This window comes from Eulemur rufifrons, chromosome 15 (assembly GCF_041146395.1).
Source record: "Eulemur rufifrons isolate Redbay chromosome 15, OSU_ERuf_1, whole genome shotgun sequence".
NCBI classification, from domain to species: domain Eukaryota; kingdom Metazoa; phylum Chordata; class Mammalia; order Primates; family Lemuridae; genus Eulemur; species Eulemur rufifrons.
This window is the reverse complement of record NC_090997.1, coordinates 58,288,796-58,301,210: the sequence shown is the minus strand read 5'-3', so window position 1 is coordinate 58,301,210 and position 12,415 is coordinate 58,288,796.

The window sequence follows — 12,415 nt, the reverse complement described above, 5'->3', positions numbered from 1 at the left end:
TTGATTATGTTTCAATTCTTAAGATGGGTGGTGGATACATGTGTACTTTTATTAATATTATTATTATGACCATAAAATGTATTGTATGCACTTTTTTGTGTCTATGATATATTTTACTACATGAAAATCCCCAAACAAGGAAGCCATTTGTAATAGCCATCTTTTAAAAAGTACTAATTAATTCTTAACCTTTATGCCATCATGATTGGTCCTCAACACATGGAGTAAATAAATACGTATAGGTCTAGATCAGTTCAATATTGTTTTCTGTCCAAACTATACATAAGGCTCAAAGAATTATCTTGTCAAGTAAGTGAAATGTTTAGGATAATGAAATGCCTTTTGACATTTTATCAATAGTAGTATAGTTCTGCTTTGATTGATTTTAGCACCAAGCTAATTTTATGCTTGAGAAATAAACAAATTCAGGCTACAACTTTAGCAACTCCCAATTAATTTTTGACTTATTACATTTAGTAGAAGTAGCAGGATGGAAGAGTGAGGAGTGTTAATGGTTAGGAGTTGTTTACGTAGTTTAGGGAAAAGGTCAGAAAATGTGTGACATGAATGATTTGATGAAAGGGGCTCAAAGCTTCAAGGACTTGGATTTTTAGTGATGTTCCTGTACCCAGGAAATAGTATATATGGTTCTCAGAGGAAGAAAATTGAAAGGATTAAAGATGGAATTTAGTGGAGGAAAATGAGACAAATGATGATTAATATCAAATGTGTAAAATATAATAAGCTAGCACTTGGTTTTAGTTATGCCATTCAATATCCACAATGAGGTTAATATCACCAAATTATAAATGCTGAAACTTAATCTCAGATGTTCACTTACTAACTTACAAATGTCAGAGCTATGCAGAAACCATGGTTTGCAACAGAGATTCTTATCATTTAATTGTATGTAAGATGCCAAGAAGCATAAAAATAAAAAATCATTTTAAAAATTTAACTATGTAGTCTCCCTGTTTTCTACAAATATTTGAGGTGCCTTTGCATTGTACACAGATTAAAATGAAATTGAAAAAATATAAATATATTAAGGCCAAAGGAAATGCAAATAGTAGAATAGGAGGGTAAGGTCAAGAGAAAGTTAGGGAGGAAAATATGAATTGTAGAAGAGATAAAGAAAGGATGAGGGGGACCTTTAGATCCAGCAAAATGCTTTTCTAAATAGGGTAGGAGAAAGGACCAATTATAGAAGTATGTTGAAGTGTTAAAAAATAAGCTTAACTAATTGAAAAGTGTAAGGAGTACCTGAGAAAAATGGAATGGAGAGAACAAGGAAATTGACTTTGGTTTAAAGCTACAGAAAAAGAGAGAGCAAATGGGCGTTTAGACCTGACAAATTATTTTAGACCTGAAGAATTAAAAAACTATGGAGAAACTTCTATTCATGTCTTTTGCCTATTTTTTAATGTTTTTTTTTTTTCTTGCTGATTTGTTTGAGTTCTTTGTAGATTCTGGATATTAGCTCCTTATTGGATGTGTAGATTTTGAGTGTTTTCTCCCATTCTGTAGGTTGTCTATTTGTTCTGTTGATTATTTCCTTAGCTGTGCAGAAGCTTTTTATTTTAATCAAGTCCCATTTATTTATTTATTTTTGTTGCTGTAATTGCCATTGGGGTCTTAGTCATAAATTTCTTGCCTAGACTGATATCTAGAAGAGTTTTCCCTACATTTTCTTTAGAATTCTTATAGTTTCATGCCTAACATTTAAGTCTTTTATTCATCTTGGATGAATTTTTGTGAGTGGTGAGATAGGGTCCTGTTTTATTCTTCTGCATGTGGCCATTCAATTTTTCCACCACCATTTATCGAATAGGGATTATTTTCCGCAGTGTACATTGTTGTCTGCTTTGCCAAAGATCAGTTGGATGTATATAGATGGTTTTACATCTGGGTTCTCTGTTCTATTCCATTGGTCTATATCTCTACCTTTGTGCCAATACCATGCTGTTTTGGTTACTATAGCTTTGTAGTATAGTTTGAAATCTGGTAATGTGATGCCTACAGATTTTGAGTATGAAAAAAAGAGATAAGACACGTGGGTTTTCAGTAGGTCCTTACGGTGCTCAGTTCTGGTAAGCATGCCTAACCAATCACCATTATGTCTTATATCATTATTCTATTGAAATTTTTGAAGAGATCATTTAACTGGAAAAAAAAAACTGTGGGCAAGGGGAAAAATATTAGGTTGATGCAAAAGTAATTGCAGTTTTAGCATTGTTGACATTTGCCGTTTGATATTGGAATACATTTTTAAATAAATGTGGTTATGTTATACATCTTTTTTTTTTTTTTTTTTGGAGACAGAGTCTCGCTCTGTTGCCCAGGCTCTAGTGCCATGGTGTCAGCCTAGCTCACAGCAACCTCAAACTCCTCGGCTCAAGAAATCCTTCTGCCTCAGCCTCCCCAAGTAGCTGGGACTACAGGCATGTGCCACCATGCCCAGCTAATTTTTTCTATATATTTTTAGTTGTCCAGATAATTTCTTTATTTTTTTTTAGTAGAGACGGAGTCTCGCTCTTGCTCAAGCTGGTATACATCATTTTAATGCACATTTCTCACTTTATGTTTTTCTGCTAATGACTTATTACTTGCTGTTTATTTTATAGTTATTTTAGGCTATGGAAATGATGTTAACAAAAAGCAAATTCAAGTGATTTTTCTTATTTTGAATTAAAAATGGGTTGTAAAGCAGCGGAGACAACTCGCACCATCAACAGCACATTTGGCCCAGGCACTGCTAATGAATGTATAGTGCAGTGGTGGTTCAAGAAGTTTTACAAAGAGGAGGAGAGTCTTGAAGATGAGGAGTGAAGTGGCCAGCCATTGGAAGTTGACAACTAATCCAGAGCAATCATCGAAGCTGATCCTCTCACAATTACACAAGAAGTTGCCGAAGAACTCAACGACCATTCTACAGTAGTTTGGCATTTAAAGCAAATTGGAAAGGGAAAGAAGCTTGATAAGTGGGTGTCTCATGAGTTCACCGAAAATAAAAAAAAAATCATCATTTTGAAGTGTTGTCTTCTCTTATTGTATGTAAAAACAATGAACTATTTCTGGATTGGATTGTGATATACAAGGAACAGTGAATTTTATACAACAACCAGCTCAGTGGTTGGACTGAGAAAAAGCTACAAAGTACTTTCCAGAGACAAACTTGTACCAAAAAAGGTCAGGGTCACTGTTTGGTTGTCTGCTGCCCATATGTTCCACTACAGCTTTCTGAATCCCAGTGAAACCATTACATCTGAGAAGTATGCTTAGCAAATGAATGAGATGCACCAAAAACTGCAATGCCTGCAGCCAGCATTGGTCAACAGAGAGGGCCTGATTCTTCTACATGACAACGCTCCAACCACATGTAGCACAATTAATGCTTCCAAAGTTGAACAAATTGGGCTAAAAAGTTTTGCCTGACCTGCCATATTCACCTGACCTCTTGCCCACCGACTACCAATTCTTCAAGCATCTTGACAACTTTTTTCCGGAAAAACACTTCCACAACAACAAGCATGCAGAAAATGCTTTCCAAGAGTTTGTTGAATACTGAAGCACAGATTTTTACACTACAGGAATAAGGAAACTTATTTCTCATTGGCAAAAATGTGTTGATTGTAGCGGTTTCTATTTTGATTAATAAAGATGTGTTTGAGCCTAGTTATAATGATTTAAAATTCATGGTGTGAAACTGCAGTTACTTTTGCACCAACCTAAATATTTCTCAAAAGTATTAATAACAGAAGTTTTTAATAAAATAAAAGAAAGACTGTGGTAGATTTTTAGAAGCACATGTGTTAACAGTTGATATTTTTAGGGAAGGAGAATAGGCAGTATTTATTCTTAGGTATCTTTTGGGAAATTGGTAGAAAAGCTTGCTGTTCTATCGAAGAGGATGCTGCAAAATCTACTCTGTGTAAATGTATTATTTCCCTACATTAAATCACTGCCATTTTTTTCCTCTAATGCATTCTTTCTGTCAATCATTGTCATCTTGTATGTGTGATATCTATTATGGAAAAAAATTACAGTAAAGATGGAGAGTTTTAAGGAGTATCTACAAATTACAGTCCAAATAGCAGCCATAATTCTATTCCATATATGTACAGGAGAAGCACACACGGAGAATTAGTACATAGGGTTCCTAGAATGGGTTCCACAAACATCCATGTGGCTTTTGACAAGTCTTCCATAGTGCAGCATCTTAATCCAGCCTTCTAGGGCACACTATAGGCTCTCTTCCAACATAGCCTTCCTTTTCTTCTATTTATCCTCTTGCTTATTTTCTTTTGCATTTTGTCTTCCTTTCTCTGATAATTAGCACAAGGCTGAAACCAGAGTTGCTGGCTTACCTAGGCTCAAATCATTACCAGTTTGTGACCACAAAGAAAGAGGGCTTCTCTCTTCCGGATATAGATTGAAAAACCCTCAGACAGATTCTGTGGAGCCAGAACTGTGTTCATTCTCTCGTTCTGCTTCGACTGTCTGTGTCATTTCAGGGGAATAACTTAACTTCCCTCTCATGTTCTCACCACAGGATAATGATTGTAATAGGTCAATTTTATAGGGCGTTGTAAGGAGTAAATAGGGAACTGCATATTAATAGCGGTGTGCCTGCCAAAACTGAGTTCAAGAAAGTTAAAATTATTGTAGTAATGCAAATATGCTTGCTATGATGGGTTGTTCTTAGTCATGTATTTTCCAACATTTTGATCTGTTCCTTGAATGAAAGCACATCAGGAATATTTATTAAATTTATAAATATTAAAAAGTTGGGAAGGGTAGCTAAAGCATTTTTCCTAGTCGTATGAAAACACCTAACTAAAATGATAAAATTTAGTAGGAATATAAATTGCCTTCATTGTAGTTTAATATTGACACTCAAAACACATTTATGTAAATTTAGAAAGGGGCCAATTAAACTAGCAACAACTATTTCATATGAAAATACCTGGAGTTGTAATTGATTATAAATCTACAATAATTACAGTGATTTGGTTGCTTAAAAATTCAACATTAGTTAAGTACAGAAAAACAGAGTATCCCTTTTTACTTTATATTAGGTAATGTTTTACTTAGTCTCCTACTTATTCCAAGTGTCACTTTTGGGGTAAGTATTGGAAAACTTCTGTGTCCATAAGCATTCAGCTTTGACTATGAGAAATTTGGAAATCCTCTCATCTACAACAGAATGAATGTCAGTGAGTTATACAACTTAAAATCATCTTACAGTAAATATAAGAACTAAAATCATAAGATTTGGGTTCTGAACCCATTTGGTTTAAACTGTAGATTTGCCGATTGCTATCTGAATGACTTTGTCCAACTTGCTAAATCTCTCTAGGATTTAGTTTTCTTACCTGTAACATGAAGATAATATTAGTGTTTGCTTCCTATATATAAGGAAAAATATCAAATATTTAAAATTTCAAAGAAACAAAAACATATGCCTCTGCTCTCTGAACTAATGAAATATTTCTCATCATCTGGAAACTTCGCGTCAGTTGATCATCTCTGTATCATCCTATTTTTATGAGGTTGGCATTAGTCTAGAAGATATTTGGAGTCCCTTCTAGTTTCGGAGCCTATATTTCCATAAAATTCAAATCATGAAGTACAATGAAAATTTTGTGCTTTTTTAAAAATAAATTATTTATTAATAAATAAATTTTTGGGTCACCCAAAAAAACCTTACCATCATTTTCATTAAATGTTTCTTAGTCTTTTATTTGTCAATTTATTTTTATCAAAATTTAGCTACCTATAGCTAGACAGCAAATTCTAATTCAATTATAAAATTTTATATGATAGTACTTTCATAAACAATTATTCATTAAACATTATCCATATATCTTATGGAAAACAAGTCCACATAGTAGTACTTTTGTGCATATAATGCTACAAGGTTGATGATTCCTCACGATAAAGTAATAATTTGAATGTCATGTGCAAAACTTTTGTTGTTGGTTTTTTTTAAAACTTATTTCATAATTCCTTTATTCTTTCCAAAGGTAGATCCACTGAGTAAAGAAAATTATTAGACCATCTTGACATAAGTATGACACATATTTAGTCACAACACTGAAGCAGTATTAAACAGAAGCAATACATGTCTGATGTTTTTGAACAGAAATATGTTATTTTCAAGTCATGCCATACTATTAAAGTTGTTTTTGTCTTTTCCCTCAAAAAGATTTAGAGTAACTGATTATCTGAAAAAGTAATCATTTAGTCACTACCATTTGTCTTGCTTAAACAGAGATCTTGAAGGTCATAATATGAGTTTATGGAATATCGTTATATTTTTATGAAGCACATGTATAGATTTACAGTGCTTCTTATTTCAAGAATTATTTATCATTATTTTGCTAAAAATAAGAATATCATGCATGCTTCAAATTCCACTCTATGATCAGTCTATTTAAGTATTTCACAGTTCAAAAAATTTAAGGGATACCATTCAGTATGTCCTAAAGCTATATAAAACTTAACCATACTCTATAAAATGTGTATTATGAATGTATCAATAAAAACAAATATATTATGCCCAGATCCCAACAGACATGATTTTGGGCCTTAAGTGCAACTTTCAAGTACTTCTATATCTAGTGTTTTTGGCAATTTTCCTTTTTTTCTTGATGGGTGACTATTTTGTGTTATTGCTTTTTAATAGTCTATACGTATAAAACTACAAAATGGATTTGCTTTGAAAATTTGACTGTTTTCCTGCTATTTTTATTTTGCCAGTATTTTAAGAGAATCTAGCATCCCATCATTTGTTTCCCATAAGAATTGCTTGAATTAAAATTGGTAATCTAAAATTAGTTTTCTAACTATAATTTTGACTTTTTCTTTAAATTGTATTTTTCACACATCAGTGCAGTTTAAATTCTTAATTATGTGTGAACTATATGGGAGCGAAGAACATTCAAATTATAAGTGATGCAAATCTTTGTTACCTTTTTATCATTCTATAAAATGCATGGTTTGGGTATATGCAGTGTATGAAGAAGTTTAAAACATTGGATAAACTGTTCCTTCATTTTTATTCTCCCAGAAGAGCCATCTTTAGTAGAATTTATAGAGCCTAGAGTGGATTTGTGTAATTAGCTTGGTTGCAAGCCATCCTTCCCATAGGTCAAGCCAATTAAAGGATAACTAAGGGAGACATGGCTCCAAACAGTGGCATATGGCACTAATGCTCACTAGAGAGGGAAAATAAAGTCACATGGATTATAACTTTGAACAAAATGAAATTGGATGTTGAATACTTTGAACTCAAAATCCCCCTCCATTTTTGTTTTCATCTGTATACTTTTTTCTCTATGATGTTATGTTCAGTGTGTCCTCTGACTTGCTAAGAATGAGAAGAAGGAGAAGGAGGTTAGGACACTATGGTTTTAGTTATGCTATTACTTGTCACACTGTGATCTAGATCTTCCTCACTTCCTGGGTTGTTGGTACACACAAAGGATCCAACTTTGATGGTGTTATGTATGCCCAGTTTACAAAAAAGTCAGTTTCCTACTTCAGAAATCTGAGAATTGGACCTCAGGATCCAGGTAGACATGAAATGAGAATAATCTGAAGATGAAGCAAAAACTCTGAATAAATTTCAAAAATAATATATGAAAGAAGCAATTTGAATAAAATGATGTTAGACTGTATTCAGTAGTGATAATAAATAAAATAAAATCACTATCTTCCTAAGTTTCCTCTACAAATTTAGGGTAAAAAGGAGAGAATTTTAACAGTAAGAAAAATAAACACAAGTGTGGATTTACTCATAATATAACCAAACCCCTAGATTTTGTCAATTAATGGTTTTCAAATCAGAGTGTCAGGAGTGTAAATTGACAGACTCACAAATGTATAGATGTTTGTTGCTTAATTAAAAGTCCATCAAGTACCACTTCAGGATTAGCTTCAGACTGCAAAACAATTTGCCATGAATTGTGAAGGGATTTCAATCCATTCCACTGTTTGTTCCCTTGGCTCTGTTCCTTTGCCCATTTTAAGAATTAAATGGCTGAAACTTAAACTTTCAAAAGGTAGAAAATTGAAACTTTTTAAAGGCTTTTCAAAGGATTTTGCATTGCACCAAAAATAGCTAGTTTGAAAACTATGGATAGACTATTTGGTATTTCTTTTACTTTTGTCTCTGCTACAAACTTGCTCTGTGATCTTTAAATAGATTTGATTTTACTTTGCTATGCCTCAGTTTCTTCACTTGCTAAGTGATGGGAGTCTGGGGGTGATTTGACTATAAGATCTCTGAGTTTCTCTTCTACCTTGAAAATTCTGAGTCTAATCCATCTCTATCTTTATTAATCAGCTTTTACTTTGCAAAAAAGAAAATGAAGAGTCAAGGTTGACATAAGCAGAAATTATTTAATAAATACAAATATCTTGAAAGGATTAGTGAGGTTTTTAAATCACAAATAGTTGATCTTTTGAACAAGAAAAGTAGACTGCTGTGTATTATGACATGTGGTACATTGCCACTTTACATCAGTCTTCCTCCTTGAGAGCTTGCGAACAAAGTTCTTTGAAAAGGAATTTGGAGAAAAGAGACTTTATTCCTGTGAACAATTTGCAAACCAGGGAGTCACAGCCTTTAGTGTAAAAAAAACAAAGATGCATTCCAAAGAACACAGTGAAAATTTGGGTTTTATAGCAAAAGCTCCCACCCAGGTTCTCAGTCAGGTCTGTTTGTGCAAATGAAGGATTCAAACTTCTTTGTTCTGATTGGTTATCATAGTTGAATTCTGATTGGTTGATATAGTTGAGGCCTGATTGGTCAAGGCAGGTAAATTCCGAAAGTCCAAAAGTTAAACAGAGATAGGGGTTTTCAGAGAACTCAGAATATATAGTGTGACCTCTAGTGAGCAAATGGTCATTTGGCTCTATTTGAATTTAGGGCCAGTTAGGCACTTGGAATCCATCTTAAAGGTTCACATTTGTTCACAAGCTGGAAATCTTCAAATCCCATCATCATCATTTTTTCTCTCTCAGAAAGTACTTATTTTCTCATTTGCCATTGCCTGAATCATTTGCAACGCATAGCTGTTGTTTTTTAGGGACCTACATTCAAAAGACTGCTCTGTGTGGAATCACATCTAACTCCACGTTTATTAATACCTAATAATATAAATTTCAACACACACACAAAATGATATTGCTTAATGTAGATACTGCTTTTTTATGCTGACAGGCTAAGTCCCATTAAGACATATAGCATTTTTACTGTGAAAGATGGATGGAAATGTGAAAATAATTTTTATTATTCAAATATGCTATGGTTGACTTTATACATACTTGAAGTAAAATATACCTTTTATATTCTAATTTATTGACATCTTGCAAAATTTCAATATAGACGTAGTTCATGCTCTGGCTATTTTATTCTCTATAAAAATCAGTAAACAAAGATGTTCTTGAGCTTGCAGCTGACCCTGGACAGAAAGTCTTAGCTTGTCTACCAGTTCTATGTACAGAAAAAAAATGATATTTCTACATTTATTTTCCTTAACGTGCTACAAACTAGAACTTTCCTAAAATGCTAAACTAGAACTAGTAACAAAAATACTGTGGCAGAATTATTTCATTTTTAAAAATAAAGGTGGGTGTATAAGGCTTCTGTCACATCTCTATATTTACAGTGAAAAGTCAATTGTAGGCAGTTTGTGTTGAAAATGACAGCATTTCTATCAAGCTCTACATCAGCTGCTGCTAGCTGGAGTCAGAATTATTATCCTTCACTGGGCTGTCTTGCTTTATGATATCAATTAGCAAACAATCTGTTTTGTTGGCACATGATACAATTAGAATGCAAAACAGAGTGACTGTGAAGCAAAACATTTTTCAGGGAGAAGGCCCAAGCCTAGTGAGGAGAAAATGGTATCATCTTTCTGTCTGTCAGTCTTTCTTTAATTTGCCACTGATGTTGGTTTATTGACACTAATACATACAATAATATTAGGTTGGCTGTTGTTCTTATTTTCTAGATAATTTTAATGATTATTAAAAAATAATTTGCAAATATTATTTCTTCTTCAAGGTTTTAGTTCTAAAATTTATATTTAAACCTCTAGAAATTAAAAAAAAAAATCACATTCCACATAAAGCAGGAGGGAAGGTACACTAGAGGGCGCTAGCAAGCTATAATTTTTATTTATTTTTTTTCATTTACCAACGTAATTTGCATGTCTTTAGGGATGCTTTTACTGCTTAATCTGATCTACATGAAACTACTCATTTTTCTTCTTCTTTTTTTTTTTTTCTTTTTTGTTGCTCTGTTTTTTCCTTAAGAGCAGTAGCTCATTTGGTATTTTTCATTGCCCAGGAAAGTTGCAGACCTTTAGGTTCATTATTTTGATAAGCTTTATCCCATATGGATTGTCTGGGTGGCCTTTATACCTTTATTGAAACCCCCTGGTCTTGTCTTATGACATTTCTGATGTTTTTTTGAAAGAGCATCTCCGCAGCTGCAAATGATTGCTACTTAAGCCCAATTGTAAGGGCTTCGGGATGTACACAAATCACTCCTGGGTATTTTCTTAAGCCACGTTTAAACCTTAAATTCCTAGTCTCCAGAGGTGAAAGGCTAGATGTTAAGTAATCTGCCACCTGGCTCATTCTAACATGATTGGTAGAAAAGACAAATTCATCTTCTGAAGAATATACAAGAATGGAATAATTTTTCTTAAAAGGTCAAATGAAATTTATGCTTCATGCTCAAAACTTTGGCATTTCAATTAACTTTTAAAAGTCAGAAAGAATAAAGGGAGCTCTAAAATGTGCATAAAGAGAACAGGAATTGTATTTATTGAACAAAATAAACCAAACTTAATGACATTCTCAGAATATGTTGCTCTTGCCTCCTTAAAAAGATTTAAAAAAAAATTCCATGTTCTGAAATAGTAGAAACACTCTTTTCTTTTTCAAATCTTCATTGTTACTGGGGCACTTTTATTATTTTAGTTGCCTTCTGTTTGCAAATATTATTTCTTAAAATCATGAGTAAAAAGATAAAGCAGTTATTTCTCAAGCACATAGGATATAAAGAATGTGGGAAATTCATAATAAAAGTAATTATAATGCTAATTGAAATAGTTATGGTAGTATTCAGTAGAATACAATTAAAACCTTGATCACAGTCCAAATCCAATCTGTTGAAGTCTAATATTTTACAGTAAAACGTTTCTCGATATTCCTGCTCCTGAAGACTCAGCTATAAAAATGCATATGTCTACCCTGTCCTATGTAACATGTGTTTTTATTTCAATACACTACCTTTCTCAAAACATAATACAGGTTGGGGCCATCTCGAAATAGGACTAAAGAAATTCATCTTGATTCTCATGTCATCTTGAAATACAGTATTCTAAAATATTGCATTGATCACATTACTCTCCACCTTACCCCCCCCCCCACACACACATACACATACTGCATGCCTTTACTGTTGCCTCTTTGTCTGCTGTTGAAATTATTTTTAAGGTTCGATTGGGAGAAGTTTCCCAGGTTGAGGATAGAATGGGGGAAAACCCACAGAATTCAGGACTCAGTTCATCAGGATGGCATTGGTTTTCCCATTTGCTATGCTGGTAGTTATTTTCTAATCTGTTGTCTTTATGGCCGTGAGGTAAAAAAGTCATTAAAAACATAAACTTCTCATATGATCCCATATTAGATCATATGGGATCAAAATGAATAATTTCATTAAGTTCATGTTGACAGGCAAGTGATAGAGCCAGATCAGGATTGAAAATCAAATCTGTTGTAGCTTGAAGTCCAAGGTTCTTTCTGCCTCACCAACTTACTGTGTTAGAAAAATCAGAATCTATACCCAGATGTTTACCTACAGGTGTTTATTAATTTCCTTTATGTAATTTGTGAATAATGATTGTAATAATTATTTATGATTATCAAAGGAAGTCAGTTTTATTCATTGAAAGGGAGGACTAAAATTATTGTTTTTCAGCTTTATTGAGGCATAATTGACAAATAAAATCGCAAATATTCAATGTGTACAACATGGTTTTTGGTATGCATAGACTTTCTGAAATTAACATGATCAAACTACTTATCATTATCTATTAATATTACCTCCCATAGTTAATTTTGTTTGCATATGGTGAAAATACTTATAACTTACCCTCTTCGCATATTTCAAGTATACACTACTTATGAGTAACTATAGTCACCATGCTATACATTAGGTCTCCAGAATTCATTCATCTTCTTCTAAGTGCAAGTTTGTACCCTTTAAGCAACATCTCCCCCATTTCACCTATTCTCCCAACCCCTGGTAAACCACTATTCTACTCTCTGTTTGGATGATTTGATTCAAAAGATTTGACATGTAAGTGATATCATGCAGTATTTTTCTTTCTGT